The sequence below is a fragment of the Aquarana catesbeiana genome, linkage group LG11 (assembly GCF_042186555.1).
Source record: "Aquarana catesbeiana isolate 2022-GZ linkage group LG11, ASM4218655v1, whole genome shotgun sequence".
Classification (NCBI taxonomy): Eukaryota; Metazoa; Chordata; class Amphibia; order Anura; family Ranidae; genus Aquarana; species Aquarana catesbeiana.
In genome coordinates, this window is record NC_133334.1 from 57,230,934 (window position 1) to 57,238,976 (window position 8,043).

An 8,043-nucleotide genomic window follows, 5' to 3' on the forward strand; every position below is an offset into this window, starting at 1 on the left:
TTTTTTTTTTTTTTTAAAGAATTGTGCAGCGAAATACCTTATTTCAGAGCGCTGCTGTGTGGTCACATGACCTCCTACCACTCTCCTCCTCTCTTCCCAGCTGATGTCATAGGGGAATCTCACCTCTCCCCTCCCACTGTAGTCCTCAGATCGGGGAAGGAGAGCGCCAGGTGGGGGGGGGGGGGGGGTCATGTGATCACATAGCAGCACTGTAAAATAAGGGATTTCACTAAATAAATTTAAAAAAAAAAAAACATACATACAATATATCTTCCAAGGGGATTCCAGGATTTGTGATTTGTCACTTTACAACCGCTTTAAAGCTACAGGGGAGCCCTTTGTTTTTATTTGTCTGGCGTTTTACTACCGCTTTTAAAAATTCTGAACATCCGAGGGTGGGAAAGATCGGCGATCATGGATTGTATTAGGCTAGGTATACACTATTATGGGTGGGGCCAGCCACATTATCACCCCCTATACCTTCTTGTTTGTAGGGTGGTTCCTTTCTTTTACAGTGTGCTTACAGCTAATTGTGGGACAGTGTTTAATGTATGGCCTGCCTAGGGCTTAGAATTTATTGGGAAAAAAAAAGTTAGGGTATGGATATTAAAGTATTTTGTTCTGGTTCGGGATACTCCTTGCAGTTTATTCTTTGGTGTATATGTTGAAATGCTGGAAATCATTTTATTATGTTATATAAAAACATTCTGTACCAGTGTAAACTCTTTTAATAAAGTATTTTGACACATATATGTTTAGTTTTGTTCTTGGCTTTTCATGGAAGTTGAGGTTAATATGACAATCCTACAACCCCCAGGAGTTGTTTAGGGTGGAGAGGTGGGGAGGGGGTTATTGTTTGTATATGCGGGAAGGGAGGGGGGTATTTGGGAACTGCACAGCTGCCAATCACTGCACTTAAAACACCCAGCAGACCTGCCCTCCCCCTCCAAGAAGTTCTGCAGCAGCTGAGACACCTGGGGAAAGTCGTCAGAGGTGGTGTGGGGGGGGGGGCAGGACACATTACTCACCAGGCAGATCAGTCACCTGGCAGGAGCCCGAGGAGGACACAACAAACGGAGCAAAGTGGGCAGGGCTGGCACAAAAGGGATGAGAAATCCCATCAGTTAAGGACGCGGTGGACCCACTTCTTAACAACCGATGCCTGCCTGCATTCCTTTGTATACATTTTATCTGTCAGCGGGGAATCCCGCTGACAGATGAAAGAAACGAACCTGAAGGTAATGGTTTCAAGTATCGGCGCATTTGCACAAGTACCGACACTCGTGCAAATGCTTAGTATCGGCACCAATACCAGTATCGGTGCAACCCTAAGGGGGGCTACAGGTAAAAAGCAGATCAATGGATTCTGTTGCTTGGACCTACTTCCTGTAGCTCAATGTGACCACTGCCGTTCCCCAATTTGGGATTTAAAGCGGAGTTCCATCCAAAAGTGGAACTTCCGCTTTAAGACCTCCTCCCCAGCTCCTGAGGGTGAAATGGAGCTTCTGGGGAGGAGGGGTACCTCGATTTTGACAGCAACACGCAGCCACTTCCGTTCCGGTCACCTTAGGCAATCGGAAGTGGAAGTTATCCTTCCCCCTCCCTCCTGAAGTCTTCTGGGACACAAGACAAGTTCTAGAAGACTTTAGGACCAATCAGAGTGCAGCACCACTTGCGCATGCACAGTGGTCACCCGGTTGTGATGCCGCAAGCTGTCACAGCCGAGTGCCCATAGTAGTGATGCCGGCACCACCGAGAGAGGAAGAAAAGTGCTGGGGTGAGTGGGACAGGTAAGTGTGTGTTTATTAAAAGTGAGGAGCTACAGTTTTTTTAGCTGCTGCCTTTTATTAAACACACAAATGACTGGAACTCTGCTTTAAGAACAACTCCACACCATGTGATAAAAAGGTGCCCATCTCAGTCTGATATCTGCTGCCGATAGGGGAGACGGTAGGGTTGATGTGATGCAAACACTGGGGGTATAGGTAATCCTAGATAGAAAGTTCAAATGAATAAATTGGTCTTTAGCAGAGATGATAAGTTTGGTTTATTGTGAGTACAAGAGGCTTCATTGTGATAATCAAACAGTGAAATGCCCCCCCCATCCCTCAGGTGACTTCACAAGGCACTCAGGAGGTCACTGTGGACCATCTGGCTATCTGAGACTCCCTCTCCATCCTAAATCCTGGGCAGTTTGTGACTCCTGCTCCTCCTCCTGAACATCCGCAAACATGCCAACTGTAAGCGATCGATAAGATAGAACATGTCCAGAGACGGGTAACAAAAATGGTGAAAGGTTTGGGGGATAAAACATATTGACAGCAAATTCAGGAACTTAATATGTACAGTCTGGAGGAAAGGAGAGCCCTGATTGAGGCCGGATTCTTATATGTGCGGTTGCGGGTTGGTGCCTGTTCACCGATTTTAGGTGCGAATTTTTGCTTGAATTTGCACCTGAACCGGAACCAAACACGCACATGACCCTTTTGCAATCTGCTCCCCGGCATGCAAATTGGATGCGGGAAAACCCGCACATATGTGAAGTCGGCCTTAAACTCTTAAATGAATCAGTGGTTCTCAACCCTGTCCTCAAATACCCCCAACAGGCCATGTTTTGGGAAATTATCTTAGAAAAAATAGCTGTCCAAAATGCCAAGCCATCGACTCTGATTTAAAGCGCTTGTGTAAGATAAAGGAAAACCTGCAAACATGGCCTGTTGGGGGTACTTGAGGACAGGATTGAGAACCACTGAAATACATCAAGGGGGTGAACAAGGTTCAGAAGGGCAGTTTTTTCGATCTAAAACCAAAATCAAGAACACGGGGACATGACCTTATACTACCTGGAGGAAAATTCAATTCTAATCTTAGAAACAATTATTTTACCAAAAGAAGTTGATACTTGGAAAAAACTACCAGCAGAGGTAGTGAGACCATCAACAGTAAATGGCTTCAAACATACTTGGGACAAACCTAGATCTATACTCAGACAATAAACTTAACAAAAAAAAAATAAAAAGATGGACTACTTGGTCTTTTTCTGCTTCTAATGTTTTTATTAGTTTTACAAAAGACAGCAATACAATTTAGTAAACATTTTTACATTAGTGAGACTATCAAGAATGGTAAAGGTCTGTCATCACTTTATGTATCTGGTAATGAGCACCCCCTAATCTGTGATGATCACGCCCCCCCCCCCCTACATTTCTTAAGGATCACCCTACAAACTGACTCCCTCTTCCATCCGCACCTGTACCCAACAACCTGCAATGTATGATTCCCCATCCATTCCAATCATAAGGGGCACCCCACAATATATGTACCCCACCACCATACTGATGACTCTGTAATGTGACCCACCATTTCCCGATACCAGACAGCTCACAATCTATGTACTTGTGTAAGATGTAGTAGATCTTCTGCTTTTAATTATCAAAAGTGGCCCATTCAGGTAATCATGCCAACTAGCTTCAGAGGGGATGGTGTCATGTCTCATATGGCACAGCAATCCTTCCATGAGTGTCCTGGAAGAAATCCAAAAACATAAGAAAAGCCGTTATGGCCACATCAATGTTTGTAGAGTCCAGAAAGAATTACAGCATTATAGAGAATTACACCCAACATACAGGACAAGAGAAGTGCTACTGTGCTGATTCCTTACATGCAGAATAAGAACAAATACTGAGAATTATACCCACAGGGGACAAGAGAAGTGGCACTGTGCAGTGTACATATAAAGAATGATGGGCACTGATGGACACTGCTGGGGCTACACCGATAATCAGTGCCCTGATGATCTGTACAGGCCTCCCCTGCAGAGAGATGCTGCTGATTGGCTCTCCTCACACTCCGACAGTATATGGGGTGATGAGAGCCGATAAACGACAACACTTCCGTATTTACATATGATCGGATGTGATTGGACACAGCTGATCACATGTTTAAAGAGCCAAGTCATTGGCTCTTTACAGAGATTGGGGTTGCATCATGTCCCACACACACCCCCCACAAATCCCTGCAGCCCTACGCAGCTCCCTGGGTGGGCTTTCTCTCCCCGGGATATTCTGCAGCCAATCCTTGCCCTCCTGCTGTCTGAGTGGTAGATGGGGCCGCTGTCCAGCACCTGCAGAGTCCTCTTTCTCCTCTTCTCCAGCCCAGCAGCTCTGGCAGGGAGAAGTAGAGAGTCTGCAGGGTAAGCTGTGTGATGACCCATCATGCAGAGGGACAAAGCAGCACCACTGCCCAGGCTGCAAAAGCAGTACAGTAGTCAAAAAACAGTACAGGGATTTAACCACTTCAAGACCAGGCCTTTTTCTACTTGTTGCCTACAAGTTAAAATCAGTATTTTTTGCTAGAAAAATAGGGATCCACCGATACCATTTTTTTGACACTGAGTACAAGTACGATACTTTTTTTTAAAGTACTTGCCGATACCTATAGAAGAGTAGGTAAAGGGGTGGTTTGGGATGTAGGGGGAGTTGGGTGAGGTTGGGGTGAAGATGTGCTAAATGAGAAAAAAAAAAAAAACGGAGGGCTGATAAAGTGGGAAGGGGAGTCACAATCCTGGCTACTGCTTTCTATTCAAAAAAAAACAAAAAAAAAATAAACGTATGCGCTGCCACTTAAATAAACATGATTGAATACATTCAGCTGGTGCAAACACCCAATGTTCCCCACCAAAAAGAAGTATAAATATATGTGCTGTGCTGCTGTCTCAAATTCTAATGATCTATATAGTGTTAATAACATAAAACAAAAATTACTGGCAAAGAAAAGTGAACTCCAATATCGATGCCTAAATATATCTTGGCATGTTAATAATCTGAAAATTAGCATATATATAGGGGGTTATTTACTAAAGGAAAATCCACTTTGTACTGCAAGTACACTTGGAAGTAAAGTCGCTGTAGATCTGAGGGGGACATGCAAGGAAAATAAAAAACAGCATTTTAGCTTGCACATGATTGGATGATAAAATCAGCAGAGCTTCCCCTCATTTCAGAGCTCCCCCTTCGATTTAGATCGACTGCACTTCCAAGTGCACTTGTAGTGCAAAGTGGATTTGCCTTTCGTAAATAACCCCCATAGTGTCCATGCATGAAAAAAAAAAAAATCATACATAATACCTAATTGTTCGAATCCCAACTTCCTACTGGTTGGTGAAATCAAAACTCCAGTACAAACAGTCCTATTTGCTGGAATTACATGGACACTATAGATGTAAATTTTCAGATTATAAACACACCAAGATATATTTAGGCATCGATATTGGAGTTCACTTTTCTATGTCAGTTTCAGGTTATTAACACTATATACATAATTAGTATTTGACACATCAGCGCAGTATATACTGTATATTTATACTGCTCTCTATTCTCCAGGGAGCCCAGGGAGCCCTCACTTTGCAGGAAGGGGGGATCTAATCACACACTGACCTGCTGCAGTGGTGCTGGCCGTGTGTCTGTGCTGAAGAGGGGGAGAGGGGGGGGAAGAGGGGGAGAGGGGGGGGAGAGAGGGGGGGGAGAGAGGGGGGGGAGAGAGGGGGGGGAGAGAGGGGTCCACCAGGCTGAGGACGGACACACAGGGCACTGGGAGAAGCCTCGCTATGTGCAGAGCAGTGCAGCTGCCAAGGAAAGGACAGATCTGTGCCGGGACCACACGGGACTCACTCCTGCTCCCGGCCAGACTGACAGAAATAGTGGAGCGGGGATGGATGAGCAGAGATAAATGTGAGAGCTGCACCCGGCAGGAGGGGGAGGACAGTGGGATGAGGGGGAGGACAGTGGGATGGGGGGGCTGGGCTTGCTCACCTCTAATGCAGGAAGTTTACACGGACATGCGGCCCTGAACCTGATGACAGCTGGTGAGAGGGGAGGAGGAGGCAGGGAGGGAAATCGTGAGGACATGTGATTGGTTGTTAAGGATGCGGTGGCCCCGTTCTTTAACAACCAATAATTGCCAGCATTTTTTGTCTTTACATTTCAACTGTTAGTGGAGAATTTCAGCTAATGGCTGAAAGTACCGAGCCCGAAGGTATCAGTTTCGGGGCATTTGGATGAGTACCAATACTTGTGCAAATGCTCAGTATCGGCACTGATACCAGTATCGGTACAACCATACTAGAAAATTACTTGGAACCCCCAAATATATATATAATTTTAGCAGAGATCCTAGAGAATAAAATGGTGGTTGTTGCAATATTTTATGTCACACTATATTTGCTCAGCGGTCTTTCAAATGCAATTTTTGGGGAACAAATACGTTTCAATGAATTGAAAAAAAAAAACAAAACAGTAATGTTAGCTCAATTTTTTTTGGATAATATGAAAGATGATGTTACACCAAGTAAATATAATCCTAACATGTCATGCTTTGAAAATGACGACAAACTACGGAACTTAGTACTTATATTGGGGGGAGGGCGTCCGCTCCTGCTGCTTGTGATAACAATCGAGCAGCTCTTTAGCTGTGGGGGGGGGGGGGGGGATGAGGAAGAGAGGGGGGGGGGAAGATGAGGAAGAGAGGGGGGGGAAGATGAGGAAGAGAGGGGGTGTCTGGGGGGGGTGGTGAAGACAGAGGGGGGGAGAGATGAAGAGAGGGGGTGTCTGGGGGGAGATGAGGAAGAGAGGGGTGTCTGGGGGGAGATGAGGAAGAGAGGGGGTGTCTGGGGGGAGATGAGGAAGAGAGGGGGTGTCTGGGGGGGTATAAGGAATAGAGGGGGGTTGTAGGAGGAGTAGAGATGGAAGGTGTGGGGTAAGTTGTCTCCCCTCCCCCCTCGTACTTACAGACACATCTTTCCTCCTCCAGTCATGTGACAAGGGGATAGAGACGGAGGTAGAACGGCAGCCTTCTCTCACTGTACAGCTCTCTATTGCCACCTGCAGGCTGGAGGGAGGAGTAACCCGAATCCTCTCTCCAGCTTTCTGTACTCCTCTCCTGTCTCTGTAGATCGGGGCTGAGCGCGAGCTCGTGGCTACCGTTGAGCAGGCGGGAAGGGGGGGTCATCCACGCGCTTCCTCTGATTGGCGGAGGCGGCGGGTGGATGACTCATAGCGAGCACGGGACAGCTTAGCGGCGCCATTTCTATTGTCGCTGCGTCACTGAGAAGGCGTGTCTTCCGACAGCTTTTTTGACAGAACCGGCACAGCGCCCAATAGTGGACTAATCGGAAACTACATCCCCGGCTTTTCATCTCCATCTATCGGAGAACATAGTAAGTGTCATTATCAGTGATGTCACCTTATCAGTGAGGGGGGTCCAGTGGGGGGATGTGGGGGGGGGGGACAATAGAGAGCTGGACCCGGCTTGTGTAATGATCTCTCAGTGTTTTCTCTCCTCCTTTCTGGTCTGAGGGAAGACTCCATAGGAGTGCACAGGGGGTGTGCCGGTAGTGTCTGAGCACACCCTAATCACCCGTGTTGTCTCCCGGAGATCTGCCCCGAAATGTTGTGTGTGACCCCCGCTGGCTGTCTATCAGGGGCGTTGCTATGGGGGTGCGGCCGCCAGAGGGGTGACACCATCACCGAGGCCGCCGCTAAACACTATAGCTTCTAGTGGAGCGGTGCGGGCCGGGCATTCAGCCGTGCAGGGGAGGCTGCCTACAACATTCCCCAGCTGTCACTCGGGGATCTCCAATATCTCCCGTGGCAGCCGGATTAGGTGGGCGGAGCTGGGGGTGTGGCCGCCTCCTCCACTCCTCCCACAGACCCCTTCACGCTGATCCCACAGCTGAAGGAGATAGAGCCGAGGCGAGGACACAGCCCCGCCCACCCGCCCGGGTCTTCATCTGCAAGTATGAGGTATGGTATGAGTTACTGCACAGCACACTGTCACACACCCCTACCTGCCTTGTACCACCCCAAACCTGCCCTGGACCAACCCCAACCTGCCACTATACCATTCTATACTACCCTAACCTGTCACTATACCACCCTATACTATCATTTACAGGGGCTGGTTTTGGGTGCGCCCCGTTACCGTGCGCTGCCTGCAGGTTGCTGGGCAGCCTAGGGGGGGGGGGGGGGGGGGGGGGGTGACACCATG

At 47.6% G+C, this 8,043-nt stretch overlaps 1 long non-coding RNA gene across 1 annotated transcript; it reads right to left on the minus strand.

Annotated features, from left to right (window-relative positions):
• Positions 1–3,033: 3,033 nt before the first annotated feature.
• On the minus strand, positions 3,034–7,718 carry LOC141112058 (uncharacterized). Its single transcript, XR_012236520.1, has 2 exons — positions 6,786–7,718; positions 3,034–3,524 (listed from the first exon to the last, which is right to left on the minus strand). It is a non-coding gene; the product is annotated as an uncharacterized lncRNA (long non-coding RNA).
• Between the last annotated feature and the right edge of the window lie 325 nt (positions 7,719–8,043).